A 26,435-nucleotide genomic window follows, 5' to 3' on the forward strand; every position below is an offset into this window, starting at 1 on the left:
TTAATTATTGTAGATCTATAGTATGTTTTATTATTTGAGAGGTTGTATTTCTCCTTCTTACAGTTATTTTTCAGTTATTTTAACCTTTTACCTTTTAAAATGTAAGTCAAAGAATCACTCTGCCAAAATCTTTATCCTCTATCTCCCTTGACCTCTCTACTCCCACCCTCAAGCAAAAAGAGACAAAATGAAAACCAAAAGGAGACACAGACAGCTCTGGGATTTGTAATTGCAATTGTGTAGAACCAAGAAAATGCTTTTAGGCAGAACTGAGCTCATTTAGTGCCTATCTGGAAAGGCGCTTTCCTTTTGAACAAAAGCTTCTTAGTTTTCTGTGTTTTGCTTAATCTACAATTGTGTCCTGTCAGAGGTAGTTATCCTGTATCTCTGTTGAAGCACCAAAGATGGTCTGAGGCTGTGACTGCAGCCTGATAATGGCCAACAGTGACCAAAGGCTGCTCATCCACGGCTCTCAAGCTGGCATGCTTTTTATACTTTTATAAGCTTGTAAAAATCAAGCAAAGAAGGGTATATATGACAGAGACCCTTTGTGGCCCACAAAGCCCAAAATATTTACTGTTTAGCGCATTGCAGATAAAGTTTGATGACGGCATCTGCAGCAAAGCGCTGGCACCCAGACAGCCCTGTGGGAGGCTTTTGTTGGCTTGTTTCAGGCATTTAAGGTGATCTTATGTAAGGAGATGGGTGAACGACTACAGGTTTGGTTTTTGTTTTCATATGCTTTATTTTTTATTTGTAAACTTTTAATTTTATATTGGAGTGTAATTGATTAACACTGTTGCGATAGTATGAGGTGGACAGCTGAGGGACTCAGCCATACGTGTCCCATGCGTCTGTTCTTCCACCAACTCCCTTCCCATCCAGTCTGCCACGTCTACATGTACAGTTCTGTACAGTAGAACCAACTGTCATACGGCAGGACCTCGTTGGTTATCCATTTTAAATACAGCAGTGTGTACTTGTCAGTCCCAAACTCCCCATCCATCCCTTCCCCCAATCCTTCCCTTCTGGCAACTCTAAGTTCTTTCTCTAAGCTTGTGAGTCTCTTTCTGTTTTGTAAATAAGTTCATCTGTAGTACCTCTTTTTAGATTCTGCATGTAAGGGATCCAGCCTTCCCTGATGGCCCCATGGCAAAAAATCCACCTGCCAATGCAGGAGGCATGAATTCGATCCCTGGGATGGGAAGATCCCCTGGAGAAGGAACTTGCAACCCACTCCAGTATTCTTGCCTGGAAAATCCTCTGGACAGAGGAGCCTGGTGGGCTGCAGTCCATGGGCTTGCAAAGAATCGGGCATGACTTAGCAGCTAAACAAGAACAACAACAACATACAAGGGATGTCATACAATATTTCTCCTTCTCTGTCTGACTGACTTCACTCAGTATGACACTCTCTAGATCCATCCACGTGGCTGCAAATGGCATTATTTCATTCTTTTTGGTGGCTGAGTGCTATTCCATTGTATGCACGTCCCACATCCTCTTTGTCCATTCTGTCAGTGGACGTTTAGGTTGCTTCCATTTGTTGGCTTGGCTATGGTAAGCGGTGCTGCCGCGAACACAAAGTGTTTGCATACACTTTACATTTTAAAAAGTGCCTAGGGACTTCCCTGGTGGTCTCGTGGTTAGGACTCCAGTGCTGAGGACGTGGGTTCAATCCTTGGTTGGGGAACGAAGATTCCGCATGCCATGTGGTGTGGCCAAAAAATAAAAAGAAAACTTTTTTTTTTTTAAAGTGCCTTGAGTGTTGCGAATTCTTTTTTAAAGTACTTCGTTTGGAAGGCTCACATCTGCTCATAAGAACATCCAGTTTTTATACCCTGTGTCCTGAAGCAAGGCTATTGAGGTCAGCCACTGCCCACACAGGAGTGTCTGCGGGGCTCCAGGCAGACTCCCAAGTCTGCCCTGTGCTCCAGACCCCAGCGGCAGTGCTGTTTCCTAGACCTCTTCTTAACTAGAGTAGGGCCTTTCATTAACCTGATGTGATCTGGTTTATTTCTCCAATTAACTTCCGTCTACAACTGACCCTCCATCTCCATGGGCTCTGCATCTGAGGGTTCAATCACTGCAGACTGTAAATATTTGAGACAGGAGCATCCAAGGAATTTCCAGAAAACGAAACTTGAATTTACTGTGTGCCAGCAACTATTTACATAGCATTTATATCAAACTTACAGCTATTTACATAGCATTTACCTTGTATTAGATATGAGAAGTAGAATTAGAATATCTGGACATATTTTAAAGCAAAGGAGAACGTGCATAGGTTATAAGCAAATACTGCAGCAGTTTACATAAGGGACTTGAGCAAACCTGGATCCCAGAACTGATCCCCTGCAGATACTGAAGGATGACATCACTGGAGACAGCTCAGACTGCCCCGGGCACCGGACTGGTTCAGGTGGGTGTGTAGCCGCCCCGGGCATGGGATTGGTTCAGGTGGGTGTGTAGTCCTGCGGAGGCTGCGGGAGTCCTGAAGGAGCTTGAAGACTTTACAGGGTCTTGAGGATGAGAGATGGTTGGCAGGAGACAGACAGGGTCTGCAGGTCACTGTCAGTAGGAACACAGGTAGATTCCATGTCCCGAGAGAACTGGAAACCCCAAGGAAAGAAAGGCAAGACAGCAAAGTAATACCAGTTCTGCCTGGCGTTCCGGAAGTTTCCATCGTTGCTGAAGAAAGGCCGGAGAGGATCAGTGAGACCCGGTTTCGTGTCTGAGTAGCCTGAGCCTCACCGCTGGGACCAAGTGTCGGGTTTGTCTCCTGTGTCTTGGAAAATGTGGTCATTCAGGCATTGAGTCCAGCCTTTTGGATAATCCAAAAGGAAAAACAACCAAAGTTTAAGTCTTAAGCTCCTAAGTGTACTTTTTGAAATACAAAAGGTGTTTGCTAGGTTTCATAATCATTTTTTCCCCCTTCAAATGTAGCGTTGTTCAAGAGGAGTGTAAGGCCCTGCTGAATTTGGCTAATAGAATTTACAGCAGGCAAGTCAGGCAAAGACCAGATTTCATGGAAAAATGTCTAAAGCAAGGTTGTTGGGAATTTAAATTAGATTTGAGTGTGACTGATCACTCCTGGAACATGCGGTCGTGCCTCACTAAATTAGAATTTAAAAATTCTACCGGGATCTGCCTGCAGTTAACAGTGTTGTTTGCTGATGCTGTGGGGGACCGATTTTGAGTTTTGATCCTAAGTATATGCATTTTCCAGATGTAATCATTTTCCTCAAGTTAATGAAAACATGACTCTATCTGGAGCTCAGAGCGCTTACTTTGAGACCACGTCCACCAGCAATTGGGTGTTCAGTCAGGGACACTCAGCCCTATCCCTGGTGTGATTTTCAAGTTAATTGCTCGTAGTCTCACTTTACTAAAATGTTTCCCATCTTTCCTAATAAGGCATTAACTGACTCATCAGGTCTTTAAATCTTTAGGAAATACTCTTTACCAGAAGCTTATGTTAAGAATTTCATTATACTATCACAAGTCTCAAAATAATACTCTTTTTTATATGAATGAAGCTGTTGTTTTTAACATGCAGTACTGCATGACTTTATGTTATGTGTAATGAACGTAACTGATTTTGTTTTCATTGTAATTTGTTAACTTCTGTACATATCATTAAAGTAAAGTTGGAAAAACACACCCAAAACTCTAAGGAGTCTTTGGAGAAGTTCCCTCTCAAGAAAAGTATAGTTTTAAGAATCAAGCAGGAAAAAAACAAAGATTAAAATATTGGGAGATTTATCAGGATCTATCCATTCAGCTCACATATTTCATAAAATGACCTGCCTATCTGGCAGGTGCTGTTGGATGTGACGCGAGGTGGTGATGTGATAAATTGTTCACTACAACACCCTCGATGGAAGTCAGAGCTCTGTCCTTGCGGACCAGGTGTGTTGACATTTAGTGCCCTCATCAGCAGGCAGGAGGGCTCGGTGAGTCTCATGTCGGGGAGGGGACGAGTCACGACCTTGGAAGTGTCCTCTGTGGTCTCTCTGATCTCTCAGATCCTTGCCAGGGCAGGAATTCACTCCTCCACAGGTCACTAGGACATATACATGAAGAGCTGTGCATAATATAATCAAAGAGTTGTACATGTGCATAACCATGAAGAGTTGCACCTACACTCCCTCTGAAAGGGGTTTCGGGACAATCTTTAAAGATGTGCGTATTTCTTGGGGGTATATTCAACTCCCAGCAGGGTGCCTGGCACGTGGTACTCTGCACACATTTGTAGAGAGAGTAAGTGGACTGGAGAGTAGGTGTCTTGAGACTGAATCTTGGGTCTCCCTTTTCACCCGTGCAGGTCTATAGAGGGGGCCGTCGTCCGCTGGTTGGTGACCGTATAAGGCATCGTGTTAAGAACTTCCTCTGCCGTTGTGTTGGATCATCAAGAAGGGGCCTGAGGAAGGCTTGAGCTGCTTGAGCTTCTATCTGTCAGGTGGTGCGGTGTTAGGTGACTGTGTGGTCTCAGCCCAGGGCTGGGTACCAGAGAGGGCACACCGCATTGTGTGTGCGTGGACTCCTCTGTCCACGCCTGGATGCCACAAGCCTACCTCTGCTCACCCTTCATTTGTCAGAGCTGGCCACGGGGCACCATCCAGGTGCAGGGGCTGGAGAAGTATGCCTTCTGGGCCCTGGGAAGAGGGGGAGAACTGGAAGCCGGTGTATCATGACAGTGCCTTCCATAAGCCCATTGCACAGACAGTAAAATGGAGTGCAGAGAGGATGGGTTACTCGTCCAAGGTTACATCGCTGGAATGTGGCAGAACAAGGCCTGGGACTTAGATTTGTTTGTCTCCAAATCCCATAGTCTTAACCACCAATGCAATGCTGCCTTTCTTAGGGAGATGGATTTTCTTCCTCAGAAAACTTGACCTTAATGAGGGGCTGAATAATAAAAGTGCTGGATTGGGGGCTGGGTGCCTGGTTTCTGGGACTGATTCTCTCACCGATGCTCTTTGCCACTTGTCCGGGTGACTTCCTCCCACGGGAATAGCAATTGCTATGGTGATGACACCGCGCTGCATGTGATGCATCTGGAGAGGTGGAAGGATGTGATGCTGTTGTTGCTGGAAGTGCTGTGAGCAGGGCTCTTGTGTGGACTTTGCACATGGAACAGCTTCATGATTCCTACAAGGAGACAAGGAAACTTTTTAAACAATCTTGGTAGATTTAGTTATTTCCATTGTATGAAAATATCTTATATATTACAAAGTAAATTTAAATGTTTCAGGCATTTCATTAGACTGAAATGATGCCAAGTTGCAAGTAAAATTATAAACTCGCAACTTTTATTCCCCCTTCCTCCCATTTTTTTATTGTATCGATTTTTTGAAAAACTGTTCATTTTAAAGACTTGTTTCATTGACGTGTAATTGTTTTACAATGTTGTGTGAATTTCTGCGGTACAACAAAGTGACTCGGTTATTGTTGTTCAGTTGCTCAGTCATGTCCGACTCTTTGAGACCCCGTGGACTGCAGCACGCCAGCCTTCCCTGTCCTTCACCACTTTGCAGAGTTTGCTCAAACTCATGTGCATTGATTCGGTGATGCCATCCAGCCATCTCGTCCTCTGTCACCTCCTTCTCAGTTATACGTGTGTGTATGGTGGTTTATCTAAGTCGTGTCTGACTCTTGGGACCCCATGGACTGCAGCCTGCCAGGTTCCTCTGTCCATGGAATTCTCCAGGCAAGAATACTTGAAGTGGGTTACTGTTTCCTTCTCCAGGGGATCTTCCCGACCCAGGAATCGACCTGGGTCTCCTGCATTGCAGGCAGATTCTTTACTGACTGATCTGTGAGTGGAATATGCATGTATGTGTGTATATCACACATACATATATATTCTTTTTCATGTTCTTTTCCATGATGATTTATCCCAGGATACTGACAATAGTTCCCTCTGCCGTACGGCAGGACCTTATTGTTTCAAGATCTGTTCTGTTAAAAATGCATGTTCCAAAGAACACTTGTAGGTAATACAAATGGATGTGTCCGTATAAATCCAGGAAGCTGTAATGCTTTGCCATCTGTCGATGGTGAATGGAGGGGGTCAGAGCGGTTGTGTGTTGTAGGGAAAGCAGCCCTGTCCCTTTGTGGGTGTGGAAGGGAGGGAAACTGGTTTTTTTTTTTGTCAAGTGTTAAATCACCGGCCTGGCTTCCTGTTGCCTACACTTGGTGTGACTGTGGTTTTCAACACTTGCTGGCATCTTGGGGAACTCTGATGTACATTGTTTCATGTACATCTCTCTCCTTGACCCCCCCACACCCAATCCCAGCTCATGCTGGAATGTGGAGCCCCCGGGGACCCCGATTGTAGGTCACATCCCTTCAGATGGGACATCATAGATTTTTACAGTCCTCTGACTTCTTCCTGGCAGTGGCTGAAACTGCAGTGAATAATCAGATTAGAAAAGAAAAAGCTTTCTGTGGAAATTTGGGAGCAGAATTCCCATTAATTAAGAAAAAAATACCCAGCATATTTTTCTCAGAGCCCTTCATATAGACATGTTTAGCCTTCATTGTTTAAATATAACCCTGCTAACCCAAGGGCAAGTTATCTGTGCCCCCTCCTCTCCCATTTGGACATAAAGCCTGTGATTGTTGATTGTTCTGGTTGGGTCATTTGAAAATGAGATTTCAGTTTAGTAGAATATTTCCATTACAGGGTAACGGGCCTTTTTAATTTTGGACTTTTATAAGCTAGGAAAACATTTACATTTCCTCCCGGTTTTCCCTTTGCAGAGTCCTGAATAGACAAGGCGGATTCATTAGAGACTACATCATGAAATGTTGCATCTTTTTACTGGTGAGTCATGAAAGTTCAGGAAAAGAGCACAAAAGTAGGCATTTATAGTATGAAACAAGCCTTTGTCAAATTATGTATGTGGTGGTTTTAGCTGACCTTGGAAGTTACATAACGCTCTGTATGTGCTTTTATACCCCAACGTGGTCTATAAAAGTGATGATAATGCATCAGCTTTACAGAATACCTTCGTGGACGCCCAGTGCAGCTCTTTCCCTGCGTCTCTCAGCAGGGGAGAGAGATCACTGTGCCCACCTCCCCATCCCTGTTCTTTTCTGTCCACTTACATAATCACTTCTTGCAGATATCTCCTTAGACTGTTTAAATTCCAGGTGACTCAGTCTTTTGTGCATTTAGATTTCATTCAATCATAATACATTTCAAGTACCTCTTTCCCTTTTCTTCTTCTTCTTTTTTCTATTATTGCCTTTCAGTTCCTCCAGTTTCTTTTACTTCATTTTGGGATAACATTTTTTTTTTTTTTTTTTTGCCACGTGGCATGTGGGATCTTAGTTCCCTGATCAGGGATCAGGGATCAGACCCATATCCCTTGCATTGGAAGCACAGAGTCTTAACCACCGGACTGGCAGGACAGTCCCCAAGGATAGCATTATTGATACATTTGAGGGTCATCAGTAATTAGAGCAATGAGCCGTGGGAGAGCACTGATCTTACAGGGCGGAGAGAAGAAGGGTAGGTCTGGGGTCAGGTTGAGCTCGGAGACAAGTGGGCATCCTTGGGGCGTGGCTGCCATGCCAGGCGAGTCACGTCACTTCTCCCCTGCAGGCCCTCCTCGTCTGTTTTTCGTTTCTGTTCTGCAGTCTCGGTAGACAGCACTGGGGCAGAGCCTGGCCCACGTGGGCCACCCTTAGGAACTGACGCTGGGGCTGAGGCCTGGGGGGTGGGGCGGGCCCAGCGATGCTGAGAGGTGGGGAGGGAATTTCAGGCACAGAGAAGGGTTCAACACGTTAGACATGAGAAACTAGAGAGAACTCTTACTCAGTGCCTGCTCTCAGGGTACTGACAATTTAGGCTGGTTGTCAAACCGGTAAGCTTGATTCACTGCCACTTCCTGCCTGTCTGAAACTGATCCTTCCTGTAACCCCCAACCTCCGGCTGCAGTTAAACTAGGTGTGTCTTCAACTTGCGCTTGGGCCCCAGATTACCTTGAAGGACCTGTTTCACTGATGCCTTGGGCCAGCCTCAGCTAATGTCTGCAAGAGACACCAATCTGGTATGTTTGTTAATAAATAACCACACAAGAAAAGGGTCAAGTTGAAGCTGAATCTGGCCTCTGTACCCCTACACTAAATTAAATTTAAGACAGAGAGTTTTGGGTGAAGTAGAAAAGACCCTGATGCTGGGAAAGATTGAAGGTGGGAGGAGAAGGGGACGACAGAGGATGAGATGGTTGGATGGCATCACCAACTCAATGGACATGAGTTTGAGTAAGCTCCAAGAGTTGGTGATGGACAGGGAGGCCTGGCATGCTGCAGTCCACGGGGTCGCAAAGAGTCGGACACAACTGAGTGACTGAACTGAACTGAACTGAAGACAAGAATAGCTTTATTGCTATGCCAGGCAAAGGGGGGACACAGTGGGCTATGTCCTCAAAGCTATGTGTCCCAGTGTGGAGGGGCTAATGAGGAGTTTCATAGCAATGGTTCAAAGAGGGTGTGGTCAGCTCGTGGACATTCTTCTGATGGGTTGGTGGAGAGGTAAGTGGGAGTCAGCATCATCAACCTTCTGCTTCTAACTGGTCTGGAGTCTGTGTGCTTGTGGGCAGCACCCCACTCTCACCGGGAGGGGCTTTCCATATCTGCAAAACAGCTCAAAGATACTCTCGTGTGTATTGATGGGGAACCAAGACCCTGCTCCAAGGCTGCGCTATTGTTTCCCTTGACTGTTTCTCACTGGTTTTGTGCTTGAATCTGACCAGTTGGAGCTCAGGGAAGGTCATGGAGGCTGAATGAAGGTTATTTCCTAAAATCAAAGAAATGAGGGACACAGAAAAGCTTTGTTCCTAGGCTAGGACCCCATAGGGCCTCCTCAATATTGGTGTTAATATAGCCAAGATGCTTATCCAATGAGCGTATTTCTTAGGTTGTGATTTTCTCTGTCACATGCAAATGATACTCAGATGTCAGCCCTGCAACAGAAGTTCACATGCGGATGCCTAGTTATTTGCTCTCCCTTTTATTATCTTTTTAAAACTTTAGCCTCAGTTTTACAATTTAGCTCAGCCCTGAAGGGAAGCTGCTTACTCTGTGTGCTGCGCTAGACTTAATTTGCATGGAATATTATTAACAGAGTCTATAGGCTTATTTCCCCATGTATGCATGGGACCACATAACCATTCTGCCAACATTAAGTTTTAAATGTTTTCATTTAAAATATCAGCCTTCGAGGGGAATATCCAAGACCTAGCCGAAGAGAAAATTAGGCTTATGACATTATCATACAAAAAAGAGAGCATTATCATAAAATGGAAAGAAAAATAGTAAAATAAAAATCTTGCCAACTGCATATGGTAAATAAAAAAGAATGATTGCGGCTATTACTAAATATTAAAATCACCAACTCTAACTTGCAAGAATTAAGGTTTTTCATGGAAAAGAATAAGATGATTTGGTTGCATATGAACTCAGGAAGAGAGCCTTTAAGGCAAAACAATTTCCTTAAGACATTTTTAATGAAAACAGATGATGAAATGTAAGTCATTGCTTTCTTTAATGAATGATACATCTGAAACCATTGTCTCAAGGGCTCCAATTTGCCTATGAAAGTATCCATTCCAAGTGGTATAAAATGATGCATTAAGTAATCAAGGTAAAAAAACTTCATAAAACCTCTGAGAGGAAGTACTCTTATGCTATTCTTGTTGAATAGAGAATTCTAGAAGGATGTTACAAAGATAATTCTCCAGGCCAGAATACTGGAGTGGGTAGCCTTTCCCTTCTCCAGGGGACCTTCCTAACCCAGGAATCAAACCCAGGTCTCCCACATTGCGGGCAGATTCTTTACCAGCTGAGCCACAAGGGACGCCCTACAAAGATCTAGTAAACCTCAATTATCGTGAACACTGATTTTGGCCAGACAGGTTGTGTTGTGTAGGTGTATTAAAAATAGCAAACCAGTGTGTCTTTATGGACCTGTCAATACTTTTCAGATTCAAAAAAACATAGAACATAAAAAAAGTCAGCCGTTTTCTATAAAGTGGACCCAATACTATGCAAAAGTGCTGCTTATTTCAGAGGTATTTTCTCTGGGGTTCTGGCATTTCTTAAACATCCTTCCTGGAAATAATATCATGAAATTTGAGAAATTGGGTGAGAGGCCTTCTAAACTGGTTGAAAGAACAGGGGAGTGAAAAGACGAGGAGGAAAGTGGAGAGATGCTGGAAGCCTCACAGCTGCTCCCTTCTGCCCATTCCTTATTTACTTGTTTTTATTTATTTGTCTGCACTGGGCCTTCGTTGCGGCATGCGGGTTCTTTAGTTGGGACATGCAGGGTCTTCTTCCCTAACCAGAGATCGAACCTGGGCCCCATGCGCTGGGAGTGTGGAGTCTTAGCCACTGGACCACCAGGGAAGTCCTCTTTCTGCCCATCCTTTTTTTTTTTTAATTTTTTTTTTCATTTATTTTTATTAGTTGGAGGCTAATTACTTTACAACATTGCAGTGGGTTTTGTCATACATTGACATGAATCAGCCATGGATTTACATGTATTCCCCATCCCGATCCCTCCTCCCACCTCCCTCTCTACCCGATCCCTCTGGGTCTTCCCAGTGCACCAGGCCCGAGCACTTGTCTCATGCATCCAACCTGGGCTGGTGATCTGTTTCACCCTAGATAATATACATGTTTCAATGCTGTTCTCTCAAAACATCCCACCCTCGCCTTCTCCCACAGAGTTCAAAAGTCTGTTCTGTACATCTGTGTCTCTGTTTCTGTTTTGCATATAGGGTTATCGTTACCATCTTTCTAAATTCCATATATATGTGTTAGTATGCTGTAATGATCTTTATCTTTCTGGCTTACTTCACTCTGTATAATGGGCTCCAGTTTCATCCATCTCATTAGAACTGATTCAAATGAATTCTTTTTAACGGCTGAGTAATATTCCATGGTGTATATGTACCACAGCTTCCTTATCCATTCGTCTGCTGATGTCTGCCCATCCTTTAATGAAGTGACTCCATGAGCCTGGGAGATGGAGCTGGTCTCAGAGGGGACGGGGGCAGTGGGGAAGCAGGTGTTCACCTGGTGCTCTGGGTGAGACTTCTGCACCAGGGAGGCGGGCAGAGAGGCAGGCTGGCTCCTCGAAGGCCCTTGACTCTAGCATGCTGTGGCTTTGTGTGGGCATCACTAACGGGGAGGAGGCTCAGACAAGGGCACAGGCTCAGGCCCAGGTGTCCTGGGGAGAGGATGGGGGCCTCCTTCTCCTTCCCCTCCACCTGTTGCGCTTTGCCCTGAGAGCTGACCTCCGGGAACAGGGCTGTGCCATGAAATGCACAGTGAACAGGTCTTCTTTGTTACTGAAAGCAGAGGAGCACAGAAGCTTAATTGACACACGATTATTTAGACATCAGTTGTACTTAGCGCAGCTGAGGGCTTCTCTGATGGCTCAGTGGATAAAGAATCTGCCTGCAATGCAGCAGACAGGGGTTCGATCCCTGAGTCGGGAAGATCCCCTGGAGAAGGAAATGGCAACCCACTCCAGTATCCTTGCCTGGGAAATCCCATGGACAGAGGAGCCTGGCGGGCTACAGTCCATGGGGTTGCAAGGGTTGGACACGACTTAGTGACTATACTACCCCACCACCAAAGCAGCTGAGGACTTCCAGGGAGGGAGTTCTGACCCAGCTGATGCCTGACTACCGCTACAGAATCTGAGGTCTTTTCACCATTTCATTAACTTGTGTATGACAACTGTTTTAGTCAACTCAGGCTCCCATACAAAATACCGTAGACCGGAAGGCTTCAACAGCAAGCGTTTACGTTCTCGCAGGCCTGGTGGCTGGGAGTCCACGTGCCAGCACGTGGGTTTCCAGCAGGGACACTCTTCCCGGCTTGTGCTTCTGCCTTCCTGCTGTCTTCACATAGGTGGGTGAGGGAGAGACAGAACAGACAGACAGACAGACAGACAGACACAGACGCACACTTGCGCTACAGGCTTTCTGGCGTCTCTTCTTACAAAGGCAATAATCCCATTATTCGGACTCCACACTCATGACCTCCTAACCCTAAGGAGGTCCTTTCCAAAGGCCGCGTCTCCAAATACCCTTACACTGGGGTTAGGGGGTCAGCATATGAATTTTGGGTGAACACAATTCAACCTTTTAGCCAAAGCTACTTTATATGTATAAAAGTAATATATTTTTAAGATGAATGAATGTGACATGAAATAGCCTCCGTGTATTTTAATTTTAAGGTACAGTGAGTTTCCCAGTTTATTTTGGGTTTATTAAATATCAAATAAACAAAAAACAGACTCACACATCCCTGGAGGCCCCCTCATGAATTCTGATCACAGACCTTCATCTGGGTGGTGTCACTGGAGGCCGTTTTCCTGCCAAAGTGTGGGACCAGGAGCAGGGCGCTGATGCTGGGCCTGGACAGGATTCTGGCCCTTGGGGAGGACTCATTGTAGCAAGACTTACCCAAAGGAGCTTTGAATGCTGTGAACGTTAATCCAGACAGCAGGGTTTGAACCAGTATCTGACTCCCGAACCCATTTTGAACAAGGTATGTGTGCTAGCTTCCTTTTTTAAAACAGTTTTTAAAATGTTTATTATTTTAAAAATTTATTTAGCTGCAGTGGGTCTTAGTGACGGCATGTGGGATCTAGTTCCCTGATCAGAGATCGAACCTGGGCCCCTGTGCGGTCCGGAGCAGAGTCTCAGCCATTGGACCACCTGGGAGTCCCCAGCTGTCTTGCTGTTGATGGCTAATTTTGTTTTTATTTCCCCCCAGCTTTATTGAGATGTAATTGACATGCAACACTGTGAATGTTTAAAGTGTATAACATTTGATTTGATGGATTTATATGTGGCAAAATGATTGCTACCATAGTATTAGCAACTATGTATTAGCAACAATTCCATCTTGTTACATAATTACCATTTCTTTTTGTGGTGAGACTACTAAATATCTATTCGCTTTGCAGAGTTCAAATATATGACACAGTATTACCTGTAATCATCATGCTGTGCCTTAGATGCCAAGAACTTGTTAATCTTATAATCTTAGATATATCACATCTTATTTATCCATTCATCTGTTAATGGATACTTAGATTGTTTTCATATCTTAGGTATTATGAATAATTTTGCAAAGACTATGGGATTGCAGACAGCTCTATAAGATCTTGATTTTTAACTCCTTTGGATAAATACCTACAAGTGGATTGCTGGATCATATGGTAATTCTGATTTTACTTTTTTGAGGCATTGCCAGAGTGGCTTTCATAATGGCTATACCAACTTGCCTTCCCACCAGTGGTGCACTAGGGTTTCCTTTTCTCCACATCCTCCCAGCATTTATTTGTGTTCTTTTCGATGATAGTCATTCTCACTGGTGTGATGTATACCTCATTGTGGTTTCAATTTGCATTACCCTGATGATTAGTGAATTCAATCACCTTTTCATGTAATTATTGGCCATTTGGATGTCTTCTTTGGAAAATAAATTCTCCCACTGACTTTTAAACTGGATTGCTTGGTTTTTGCTCTTGAGTTGTATGAGTTCTTTACATGTTTTGGATATTAAGCCCTTATCAGATAAAAGAAAAGTGAAAGTGAAGTCACTCAGTTGTGTCCGACTCTTTGCAACCCCATGGACTGTAGCCTACCAGGCTCCTCCATCCATAGAATTTTCCAGGCAAGAGTACTGGAGTGGGTTCCATTTCCTTCTCCAGAGGATCTTCCTGACCCAGGGATCGAACCCGGGTCTCCTGCATTGCAGGCAGATTCTTTACCGTCTGAGCCACCAGGGAAGCCTCTTATCAGATATATGATTTGCAAATATTTTCTCCCATACAGTAGGTTGCTTTTTCATTTTGGTGATATGCAGAAGCTTTTTAGTTTGATGTAGTCCTACTTTTTTTTTTTTTAATTTGACTGCAGGGCGTGTGGGATCTCAATTCCCCAACCAGGGATTGAATCCATGCCCCCTGCATTGGAAGAATGAAGTAAGTCCTCTTGGACCACTGGGCAAGTACCTATACCCACTTATTTGCTTTTGCTTTTGTTGCTTGGGCTTTTGGTGACATGTCCAGGAAGTCACTACCAAGACCAATGCCAAGGGGCTTTTCCTTCTGTGTTTTCTTCTAGAAGTTTTATATCTTAATATCTTGTGTCTTATGGTATAAGATTGATATCTTTTATCTTGTGGTTTTGTATCTTAAATTTAAGTCTTGAATCCATTCCAAGTTCATTTTTGGGAGTGGTGCCCATTCTTCCTCTTGTTGTTATCCAGGTTTCCCAGTACCATTTATTGACGAGACTACCCTTTCCACGTTGTGTATACTTGGTATCTTGCCAAGTACTAGTTGACCATATATGTGTAGATTTATTTCTGGCCTCTCAGTTCTGCTCTGTCAGTCTCTGTGTATATTTGCATGCCAGTACCAGACTGTGTTGATGACTACGGCTTTGCAGTACAGTTTGAAATCAGAAACTGTGGTGCGTCCAGCTTGGTTCTACTTTTGCCATAATTGCTTTGACCATTTGGAGGTCTTTTGTGCCTCCATACAGATTTTAGGGTAGTTTTTGTATTTCCATGAAAAATATTTTTGGAATTTTGATAGGAATTGCTTTGAGTCTGTAGCTGGTTTGGGGTCACAGGAATATTTTAACAATATTAATTCTTCCAGTACACGAACATGGGCTGTCTTTCCACTTGTTTATATCTTTTTCAATTGCTTTCATCAGAGTCTTATAGTTTTCAATGTACAGATCTTTCACCTCTTTGGATAAGTTTATTACTAAGTATTTTATTGTTTTTGATACTGTTGTCAATGGGCTTGTTTTCTTTATTTCTTTTTCAGGTGTTTTATTGTTAGTATATAAAATCACAACTGTTCCCTATATTTTGATTTTGTAACCTGCAGTTTTACTGATTTAGCTGATTACTTTTAGAAATTTCTTCATGGAGTTGTTAGGATTTTTAAAATATAAACTCATGTTATCTTCAAACAAAGACACTTCTACTTCTTGCTTTCATTTCTTTTTCTTACGTGATTGCTCTGCTAGGATTTCCAGTACTAGGTTGAATAGGAGTGATGTCAGTGGACACCCTTTTCTTGTTTCTGTTGTTACAGGGAAAGTTTTCACCATTGAGTATAATGCTGGCTGTGAGTTTATCACATATGGCCTTTATGTATGTTCTTTCTGTACTCAGTTTGTTAGGAGTTTTACCATGAACGCATGTTGTATTTTTGTCAAATGCTTTTTCTCCATCTATTGCTGCTGCTGCTGTTAAGTCACTTCAGTCGTGTCTGACTCTGTGCGACCCCATAGAAGGCAGCCCACCAGGCACCCCATCCCTGGGATTCTCCAGGCAAGAACACTGGAGTGGGTTGCCATTTCCTTCTCCAATGCATGAAAGTGAAAAGTGAAAGTGAAGTCGCTCAGTCGTGTCCGACTCTTCCCTACCCCATGGATGGCAGCCCACTAGGCTCCTCCGTCCGTGGGATTTTCCAGGCAAGAGTACTCAAGTGGGTTGCCATTGCCTTCTTCGCTCCATTTTTGAGATGAATCTATAATTTTTATCTTTCATTCTGTTGATGTGGTGTATCACATTGGTTGTCTTGTGTATGCTGAACCATCCTTGGCATCCCAATAAATAAATCCCACCTGATCATGTTGTGTATTAGTTTTGGAAGAATGCCACAAAAAATTACCACAAGCTGGGTGGCTTAAAGCAATAGAAATGTATTGTCTCGCAAATCTGGAGGTCAGACATCTGAAATCAGCGCATCTGAAAGCGTGGGCAGGACCATACTCCCTTTGAAGCCTGTAGGGGACAGTTCTTCCTCCCCTTTTCCTGACCCTGGCCATGGGTGTTAATTCTTGGTCTTTCTTGGCTTGCAACTGCAACTCTCGCTCTCTCTAATATCTGTCTCATCACCGTGTTCTCTCCCTGTGTCTTCTCATCATCTTATAAGGACTCCAGCTGTATTGGATTAGGGACCACCCTATCCCATTGACCAGTTGATTCCAACGAGATGGCCTCGTTGCATCTGGAAAGACTCTGGTTCCAAACAAGTGACACTTTGACATTCTGGGTGTTAGGACGTCAGCATATCGTTTGTTGTTGTTGTCCTGTGTGTGTGCGTGCTTACTTTGTTGTTGAGAGGGACACAATTCAACCCGTAACTGCATGCTAGAAAATTTTCCGTCTTTGGTGTGGATGAGAGTACTATGTTTATCAAGCTGTGGGTGAAAAAGGAAAGTAGTGAATTACCAAAATCCTCCAGTTATTTGTACTACGTTAAACATCTTACCTCGTGTCCTGGAGGCTTCCCAACATGATTAGTGAGGGTGTGTGGTTGACCTGGCAAAGACACCTTCAATTCAGCATGATAATCAGTATCCTCTGAGCCAAAAGCTCAGTCCCTCTCTGCAAGTTTTAAAATAAGTTAGAAGAGAAGGGAGTGACAGAGGATGAGATGGTTGGATGGCATCACCGGCTCAATGGACATAAGTTTGAGCAATCTCTGGGAGATACTGAAGGACAGGGAAGCCTGGCGTGCTGCAGTCCATGGGGTCGCAAAGAGTCAGACATGACTTAGTGACTTAAAAACAAGCAGCCCCAAAACTCCCCTGAAAAAAGCTTTCAGTAGAATGTGTAGTCACTCTGGTTAGGTTGACAGAAAAATAATGGGGAGAATTTTCTTAGCATTACCAAAGTGTGGGTGTTTCAGCTTTTTTCTTTGAAGGATCTTACACTAGAGGATGTTGCTTTATAAAATACAGGGATGCCTCGCCTCAATTCTTATAGGTAGCCAGAGGTCAAACACAGAAGTATTTGAATGTATCCTCCAAAAATGTATCCTCAAGAATGCAAAGAAAAGGTATTCCAAATGTTAGGTTTATTCCTGGCAAATTCTTTTTTGATGCTTCTCTTAAATGTTTTGCCATTTGGTTTGGAAAAGTGTTCAGGCATCTTTGCCACCTCATTATGGACTGTTTCCAAGGCTTTTGAGGAGCTGCCATAAACAGCAGATCCAGAGCTGAGGATAAAGCACTTGTTTCATATGGGTTATATCATGCCTGCTAAGAACGGGAACATTAAATGGGCTGTTAAAAAATTTAAGATGCTTGCCAATAATTTTTCAAGGTAGGTGTGTTATATGACTTTTGATTATGTTAAGTTTCATATAGCAAGTTCACATCGATGCAAACAAGAAAATGAAATCGAATGACTTCTTTCAAGAATTATTTGCACTTTACTGCTTGAATCTTTGTTGCGTTAATGAACATCAAAACCATTGTATCAACATGCAGGTGTGAAGTGCTGCTTCAACATAAATATAGTAAGAGAATGTCTTTATGAAAATTCAAGCCATAGCAGGTGTAATAATAGACAGTGAAACCTTTCTTCCCATTATTCTGGTGCTGTAGTTTCCATAAAAAGTGCTAGAGAACATCTGGACAAGCTATAGAAGAAGGAAAAACCCCAGCCCTCCCTCCCCTCCCCACTGTTCAAGTTTAAGTGTCTTAGAAATGGTACAAAGCAATTTAGGAGTGCACAGTGTTTAAATCTGAGAACGTTGTCAAAGCAAATCCAGGAATGGCAGAGAAAATGCCTATACGTGGCCAGCGGTTACTAGAAGACAGTTTTTTTTAACCTCTCAACTTCAGGTGTCCAACTGCCTTTGAAAGTTTATATTTTAGCATATTAGTGATGATGGGACACATTTTGATTTGTTTTCTTCAAGCTCAGTGTATTTCAGGTTCCAAATCATATCAGCCTTGATTTCAGCAATAGGAATGGATTGTTTTAAAGATGATTTTTTCTCTCTCAGCAGAGCCTTCTTTTGTGATTGGAATTTCTGAGAATGACCATTCAGAGCTGATTCCTGGCAGTTTATTATGCAGTTTATCAGAAGTTGCTTTTTACTTTAGGGAGTTGAACAATGTACTTTAAAAATATATATATATACTTGGGTTAAAGTGACGCTGAGATATCACTGCAGACGACTGGAATGGATGAATCTAAAACACTGGCGAGGATTGTGGAACAACAGAAACTCTCGTTTGTTGCTGGTGGGGATGCAAAACGGTACAGCTGCTTTGGAAGACAGCTTGCAGTTTCTACAAAGCTGAGCATATTTTCCCACATGATCCAGCAATCATGCTGCTAAGTATTCTTCTAATCAATTGAAAACCAGGTTCATACGGAACCATGAACGCAAGCATTTGCAGTATAGCACTTTTATTCATAACGGCCCCAAATGGGAACAAACCCCAAAGTCCTTCAGCAGTAAATGGATAAACTATGGTACCTCCTGGAGAAGGAAATGGCAACCCACTCCAGGATTCTTGCTTAGAGAATCCCGTGGACAGAGGAGCCTGGTGGGCTGCTGTCCATAGGGTCGCACAGAGTCAGACACGACTGAAGTGACTTAGCAGCAGCAGCAGCATGATACATCCATACCGTGGAGTGATCCTCAGTGATGAAACCGATGGACACACAGATTCTTATCCACGTGCCATAGGCTGGTGCTTAATGTCACAGTGTGAACTTCAGTTAGTAATAATGTACCAGCAGTAGTTCATCAGTTATAACAAATGCATCACACTAGTAAACATTGTAAACGTGAGTGTGTGGAAGTTTGAGGGAATGATCTGTACTTTCCGATCTATTCTGCAAACCTAAAACTGGTCTTAAGAAAGTGAAAGAAAGTGTTAGTCGCTCAGTTGTGTCTGACTCTCTGCAACCCCGTGAACTGTAGCCCACCAGCCTCCTCCGTCCATGAAATTCTCCAGGCAAGAATACTGGAGTGGATAGCTATCCCTCCTCCAGGGGATCTTCCCGAGCCAGGTATTGAACCTGGGTCTCTTACACTGCAGACAAATTCTTTAACGTCTGAGCCGCCAGGGAAGCCCTGGTCTTAAAAAAGTTTATTTAAAAAAGTCTCTCAAATTGTGAAAAGACATAGAGAAAACTTAAATGCACGTGGCTAAATGGAAGAAGCCAGTCTGAAAGAGCTGCATACTGTGTGATTCCAACTTTATGACATTCAGCAAAAAGTAAAACTCTAGAGGCAGTAAAAAGATGAGTGATTTAGGATGTCCCTGGTGGGGCAGTGAGTTGCACTCTACCTACCTGTGCAGGGGACACATTTGATAAGTTTCGATCAAATTCAGTCCCTGGTCCGGGAAGATCCCACATGCTGCAGAGCATCTGAGCCCATGTACCGTGACTACTGAACCCGAGCTCTAGGGCCTGAGAGCTACAGCTACTGAAGCCTGTGTGCCCTGGAGCCTGTGCTCACAGCCAGAGAAGCCACTGCACGGAGAGGCCCGAGCACCACGACTCGAGATAGCCGGTACAGAGTAACACAGACCCAGTGCAGTCAAAAATAAATAAAAAGATGCGTGGTTGCCAGGAGTTGGGGAGGGGAAGGGGTGAACATGCAGAGCGCACAGGACTTTTAGGGCAGTGATGCTATTCTGTGTGACTTTGTGATGGTGGGTACTTGTCTGCATTTGGCAGAAACGGTAGACTGTGTCGCCAAGAGCGAACCTTAATGAAGTGTGTTAACGAATTACTGGCTGGGAGATTTTTTTTTGCAGTAACTGACACCTGTGGCTGGCAATTTGTTATGTAAGTGAAAATTTAAATATCTCTGGTCAATAACATTCGGGTGATAAAAGATGTATCAATAAGTCTCTGGTCAATAATGTATAATTAAGTATCTGTATTAGTTCATCAGTTGTAACGAACATTCCAAAGGAATGAAAGATGTAATAGGGGAAATTCCCGTGGGGTGGTTGGGAGTTCATGGAGACTGGACTTTCAGCTCAGTTTCTCTGTATACTTAAAACTTCTCCAAAAATTCGCCTATTAATTAAAAAAATTAGCAAAAGGTGAAAGGCGATTCAGATTTCAATCTCCATAAATGAAATTCTTTTGGGGCGTACACACGTACATACACACCCGGGGCTCTTTCGTGGGTGCCTCTTCTGACATGGTAATTGTGGCTGCATCCCCGTCCACACGGGCCAGATGGGAGGAGTCCTCCAGGGAGTTCCCTCCCGACCTGTCCTCGAGTCCTTTCCAGCCACCTACCCGAGTGGGCAGCCCAGGTTCTCATCTGTCGAATGAGGGTCGTTGATCTTCCCCTTTCTCTTAAGGTTCTTCTAATTCGACTTGTCACATCCACAGGGAGGTTGTTGATAATCAGAAACGTGGGTTAACTTATGGGATGAATGAGGTCCCACAAAAACAGCGTGGTAGAGATCGGGGGAGGTGGAGCTGATGTCAAACCAGGTTAGCTGCACGGCGATGGATGGAGGTTTTTGCAACTGGAAAAGGCCATCATTAATTTATTATTATTTTTTTAAATGCCAGCAGGCAGAGGACTCATCAAGCCCTTACATTTTTGAACTTAGGAGAGTGTGGTGTGTAGTGGAAAGTCTGGGCTTGAAGGCAGAAGAGTGTGGGCTGGAACTTCACCTGTCCACCCTGGCAGCCGAGGCACTTAGCTTGGAGCTCAGCCCCTCTGCAGCTCACTTTGTTTGTCTGTAAAATGGACCAGCTGGTACGGTCAGATAATACCCTGCACGCCCCCCACGGGGCCAAGTGCAGCCCTGGAGGGCGGGGAGGGGTGCTCGCCACACAGGGTTAAATTTGAGCCGAATGAACTGCCAGTTTCAGTCTGTCTTTCGATCCCTCTGACTGGTACTCCTTTGACAAAGCTCCTTCCCCCTCTCTGGGTCGTCCTCAGGCTTTAGAAACACATGGATCAGAAGGGACCACGTGTCCTCCTAGGGACACATACAGAGTGGCCAGGGATGACCACTCCTGGTCTTTTCTGTGGAGGTCATGGTTCTCCCTTTTGTGTCCTTTTTCTTTTCTTCCAAAGTATTAACTCCTGTTCTCACATTTTCTTTAACTTCTCTCTCTCTTTTTTTTTTTTTAAATACTACTTATTGGCTAGGACTCTGGGGCTGGACATCCTGGGTTTACCAACTGCATCTGTGCCCAAATTGCTGTCCTTTTCTGAAACTGAGTTTCCTCATCTGTAAAGTGTGATGAACACAGTGTCTGCTGTAGAGATTTAAGTACTCAATATGTGGATAAACATCAAGTTCTCCAAACAGTACAGCTGCCTAGAGAGTACTCAACAAATGATCAGCTGTTTTAATTTTTAAAGTAGGTTTAGTTATTTCTTTGCCTGTTTTGGGTCTTAGTTGCAGCACGCGGGATCTTTGGTCTTCATTGCAGCGTGTGGGATCTTTGCTGGCAGCATGCTAACTCTTTGCTGTCATCTGACCAGAGATTGAACCCAGGTCCCTGCGCTGGGAGCGTGGAGTCTTAGCCACTGAACCACCAGGGAAGTCCTGATGATATCAGCTGTCTTTAAACTTTTTACTTTGACATCATTTAGACTCACAAGAAGTTGAAGAAACAGTGTAGAAAATTCTCCTGAAACCATTACAGCTTCATCTAATGATGGTATCTTCCATAATGACTATGCTTCCTGAAACCCAGGAAACTGCCCTTGGTACAGCACTTTTAAGCACAGTGAAATCTTTGGATTTCACTCTTTTTCATGCTGTCTTTTGTGTGTTGGTGTATGTGTACAGTTCTATGAAATTTCAGGACACACCTTCATGCGACCACCACCCTAGGAGGATGCAGGATTGTTCTGCTTGCACAAAGGCTGTCCCGTCACGGTCACCCCTTTCCTCCATCCTCCCCTGGACACCATGGATCTGTTCCCCTTCACTTTTGGAGAACGTGACGCAAGGGGAATCACACCTTTGGCGATCGCTCTTCCACTCAGCGTCATGACCTTGAGATCCATCCAGGTTGCTCGTGGGACAGCAGTCCTTGCCTTTTCACTGATGAGCACTGGCCCTGAGTTTGTTCGTCCACTGACTGTTTAAAAGACATCTGGGCTGTCATCAGTTCTTTGGCTGTTACAGACAACGCTGCTGTGAAAACTTATGTCCACTTTGTGTGAGCGTTTTTCATTCCCTAAAATTGTGATTGCTGAGTCATATGTGACGTATATGTTTAACTTAAAAAAAAAAAAACAACTGTCAAGCTATTTTCGCTGGTGGGTGTCCCATTTTACATTTCTACCAGCAATGTAGGCGACCTCCCGTTTCTCTGCATTGCTGTGTTTTATTTTTGCCATCCTCAGAGCCGTGAGGCAGTATCTCACTGTTACTTTAATTTGCATTTCCCTAATGGCTACTGGTGTTGGACATCTCTTCATGAACTTATTTGTCATCTGTATATTCTCTTTAGTGATGTTCTGTTTTCTGGTCTTTTGCTCCTTTTAAAAATTGGATTCTTTGTGTTCTTTTTTTTTTTTTTTTCATTTATTTTTATTAGTTGGAGGCTAATTACTTACTTTGGATTCTTTGTGTTCTTACTATTGAATTTAGAAAGTTTATGTGTTCAGCGTACAAGTCCTTTGTCAGACGTGTGATTTGCCAATGTTTTCTCCCTCTATGTGGCATCCCCTTTGCAGGATGTTTTTTAGAGTGAAAGTTTTTAATTTATTGAGTTTTTCCCTATATCGATCATGCTTTTGTTATGTCTTCAATTTCTTTGCCTAACCCTGAATTATAAAGATTTTTCTCCTCTGTTTGTTCCTAAAAGCTTTATATTTTTACGTTTTACATTGACATCTAGGATCTATTTTGATTTAATTTTTGTTTAAGGTATGAGGTTTACATTGAAATTCTTTCCTTTTTTTTGAGTATGAATAAACAATCATTCCGACACCATTTATTGAAGACACTATATTTCCTCCCTTCAGTTGCTTTTGTGTCTTTGTAAAAAAGATTCATTGGCCATACTGATGAGCTATTTCTGGGTTCCTAAATCTGTTGTATTGATCTGTGTGTCTATGCCTCCGCCAATAAATACCCCGCTGTCTTGATTACAGAGTGAGCCTCAAAACGGGGTCCTGTGACTCCTCTTTCCTTATTCTTCTTTTCCCAGATTGCTTTTAGTTATTTTAGTTCTTTTGCCTTTCCCTATATATTTCAGAAGAAGCTCGTCTTTGTTCAACAAAAAGCGCTTTGCTGAGATCAGCTATTATTTTAAATACTGTTATTACTTTTCTCATTCTGTATGTGTTTTATTGTCTCACTTTATAGTTCTCATGATTTCCTAGAACCAAAGTGGGCTTTAGAGATCGTTTAGCGTGATTCCACTGATTCCTGTGGAGACAATGTCATCTTCCTTCAAAATAGATTCAGTACTGGTGAGTGCTCCTTAGATCACTCAGGGGGTTAACTGGTTAAGGGCCAGGGTTCGAGGCTTCTGAGTCTTTCATGTGAAGGATTTTCAATTTGTCACAAGGCCTCTCCCCTCCTAAACCTACCTAATCTCTTCTTTTTCCCTTACATTGTTCTGCTTTCTTGAAAGACATTATTTTAGAATTTGCTGTTGAGGTCTAAAGATAACATGATCAATGGTATGGAATCCCCTTAGAAACTTGTTAAAAGTGCAAGTTCCTATAACTGGGGATTTTTATTCAGTAAGTGTGGTGTGCAGCTCAGGAACCCACAATTTTTGTTTGTTTGTTTGGGTGTTGTTTTTGAACTTTTTGTTTTGTATTGGGGTATAGCTGATTAACAATGTTGTAATAATTTCGGATGAACACCAAAGGGACTCAGCCATACATATACATGGATCCATTCTCTCCCAGACTCCCCTCCCATCCAGGTTGCCATATAACGTTGAGCAGAGTTCCCTGTGCTATACAGTAGGTCCTTGCTGGTGATCCATTTTGAGTATAGCAGTGTGTGCATGTCCATCCTAAATATCCTAACTATCCTTTCTCCCGGCAACCGTAAATTTGTTCTCCAAATCGATGAGTCTTTATTTTCTAAGTTCACTTGTATCATTTCCTTTTAGATTCCACATATAAGGGATGTCATTCGATATCTCTCCTTCTCTGTCTGACTTAACTTCGCTCTGTATGACCATCTCTAGATCCATCCAGTTTGCTGCAGATGGCCTTATGTCATTCTTTTTAGTGGCTGAGTAAGATTGCATTGTATGTATGTACCTCATCTTCCTTATCCTTTCCTCTGTTGATGGACATTTAGATTGATTCCATGTCCCGGCTGTTATAAACAGTGCTGCGCTGAACATGGGGATGCATGTATCCTTTTGGATCATGTTTTTCTCCAGATATATGCTCAGGGGTGGGATTGCAGGGTCATTTGGTAGCTCTTGTTTTAGCTTTTTGAGGAACCTCCATACTATTATCCATAGTGGTGCACCAGTTTACATTCCCACCAACAGTTTTGGAGGCTTCCCTTCTCTGCACACCCTCTCCAGCATTACCTGTTTGTGGATTTCTTTTTGGTGATAGCCTTTCTGGCTGGTGTGAGGGGATATCTCATTGTAGTTTTGATTTGCACTTCTATAATAATAATAATAAAAAGTTGGCTTAAAGCTTAACATTCAGAAAACTAAAATCATGGCATCTGGTCCCATCACCTCATGGGAAATAGATGGGGAAACAGTGGAAGCCGTGTGAGACTTTATTTTTTTGAGCTCCAAAATCACTGCAGATGGTGACTGTAGCCATGAAATTAAAAGACGCTTACTCCTTGGAAGGAAAGTTATGACCAACCTAGATAGCATATTAAAAAGCAGAGACATTACTTTGCCAACAAACGTCCGTCTGGTCAAGGCTATGGTTTTTCCAGTGGTCACATATGGATGTGAGAGTTGGACTGTGAAGAAAGCTGAGCACCGGAAAATTGATGCTTTTGAACTATGGTGTTGGAGAAGACTCTTGAGAGTCCCTTGGACTGAAAGGAGATCCAACCAGTCCATCCTGAAGGAGATCAGTCCTGGGTGTTCATTGGAAGGACTGATACTGAAGCTGAAACTCCAATACTTTGGCCACCTCATGTGAAGAGTTGACTTCTTGGAAAAGACCCTGATGCTGGGAGGGATTTGGGGCAGGAGGAGAAGGGGACGACAGAGGATGAGATGGCTGGATGGCATCACCGACTCGATGGGCGTGAGTTTGAGTAAACTCCGGGGGGTTGAGATGGACAGGGAGGCCTGGCCTGCTGCGATTCATGGGGTCGCAAAGAGTCGGACATGACTGAGCGACTGAACTGAACTGAACTGAATAATTAGTGATGCTGAACATCTTTTCGTGTACCTACTGGCCATTTGTGTGTCTTCTTTGAAAAAAATGTGTATTTTAAGTCTTCTGCCCAGTTTTTGAGTGGGCTGTTTATTTTGATGCCATTTAGTGTCGTGAGCTGTTTGTAAATTTTGGGGACTAATCCCTTCCTGTTCACATCATTGGCAAATATTTTCTCCTGATCTGTGGGTTGTCTTTTCATTTTGTTTATTGTTCAGGATCCCACAATTTGAAGAGGCACCTCCGTGACTCTGATGAAGGGAGGCTGTGGGCCACACTTGGATCCACCGAAGACTGAGATCCATTGAGAAGTCACATTACCTTGGAGTCATAGATGCGGGGTCAGCTTCTCACTCGCCTGTTTATTAGCTCTGTGCTTTGGTTTCTTCATCTATAAAACGGGAATAACACATCTGGCTCCCAAGTCTCCTTTCTGCTTAAACACCATGTGTGTGAAGTTGGTACCCACATCAGTGAAGACCCCTTCCTTCCTCCCTGCTCCTTAATGAACTGGGAAGTTTGATGTGCTTTTGAGGCAAGAACAATATCACCTGTTCAACAAACCACTTCACTTTCCTCTCGATCACTGGGAGACCACCCTCACCTGCCCCTTGGCATCTGGGTAGGGTCATGTGACTGGCTCTGGCCAGTGGAATATGAGCATGGCCAGGGGGTGTCACTTCCGGGCTGAGAGGCCAAGTCTGACCTGGTCTGGTGTGACCTCCCTGTGTCCTTCTGGCTGCTTGACACCCAGATGACGCTGCAGCAAGAAGGTGGCGGCAGCCTAGGTCCCTGAGTCACTGTGGTGATTTGGAAGAGAACTAAACCTTTGTTGTTTTAAACCACTGAGATTTAAGGGGGTGGATGAGCGGTAATTACTCCAATTAATATGCTGATGGATATTTAAAAGCGTAAAACAAAATTGTCTTCTGAATATTATATTTGTTATACTACTGTAAATGCTTCATTTTTATTGAGCTACAGGAAATACATTATGAAGCACGCAGGCAATTTTGTCGGAGGCTGTAACACAAGATCTTCATTTGTGATTATAGACTTTCTTTTCAAACTGGGATATATGTGAGAGTTTTATGTATTGGTGGCCTTATGTAATTTTCAAGCACCAGAAGGCAGCTCAGGTGTCCGGGTGAAAGTCTCTTAAGGATATGGGCCATCGGGAATTAGAATGGCAGAAGCAACAGTCTTGGAGGGTTTCCTCTGCCGAGGAGGTGGTCGG

The 26,435-nt window shown here is 43.4% G+C and overlaps 1 protein-coding gene across 12 annotated transcripts in view; it reads left to right on the forward strand.

Moving 5' to 3' along the window:
• Window positions 1-26,435, forward strand: part of CSGALNACT1 (chondroitin sulfate N-acetylgalactosaminyltransferase 1) — a 321,780-nt gene that overhangs the window by 108,568 nt on the left and 186,777 nt on the right. For 5 of the 12 annotated variants that reach the window (XM_061134454.1, XM_061134459.1, XM_061134455.1 and 2 more), the window contains exon 2: window positions 6,769-6,832. The exons of 4 other annotated variants lie outside the window; for them this stretch is intronic. The gene's annotated coding sequence lies outside the window, so the exon portion shown is untranslated. Of the gene's footprint in view, window positions 1-6,768; window positions 6,833-7,778; window positions 8,064-12,557; window positions 12,577-26,435 lie in introns of those variants that run through there. 3 more of the 12 variants (XM_061134457.1, XM_061134466.1, XM_061134470.1) reach the window with 2 other exon arrangements.

The sequence above is a fragment of the Dama dama genome, chromosome 32, assembly GCF_033118175.1.
Source record: "Dama dama isolate Ldn47 chromosome 32, ASM3311817v1, whole genome shotgun sequence".
Taxonomy (NCBI): Eukaryota; Metazoa; Chordata; class Mammalia; order Artiodactyla; family Cervidae; genus Dama; species Dama dama.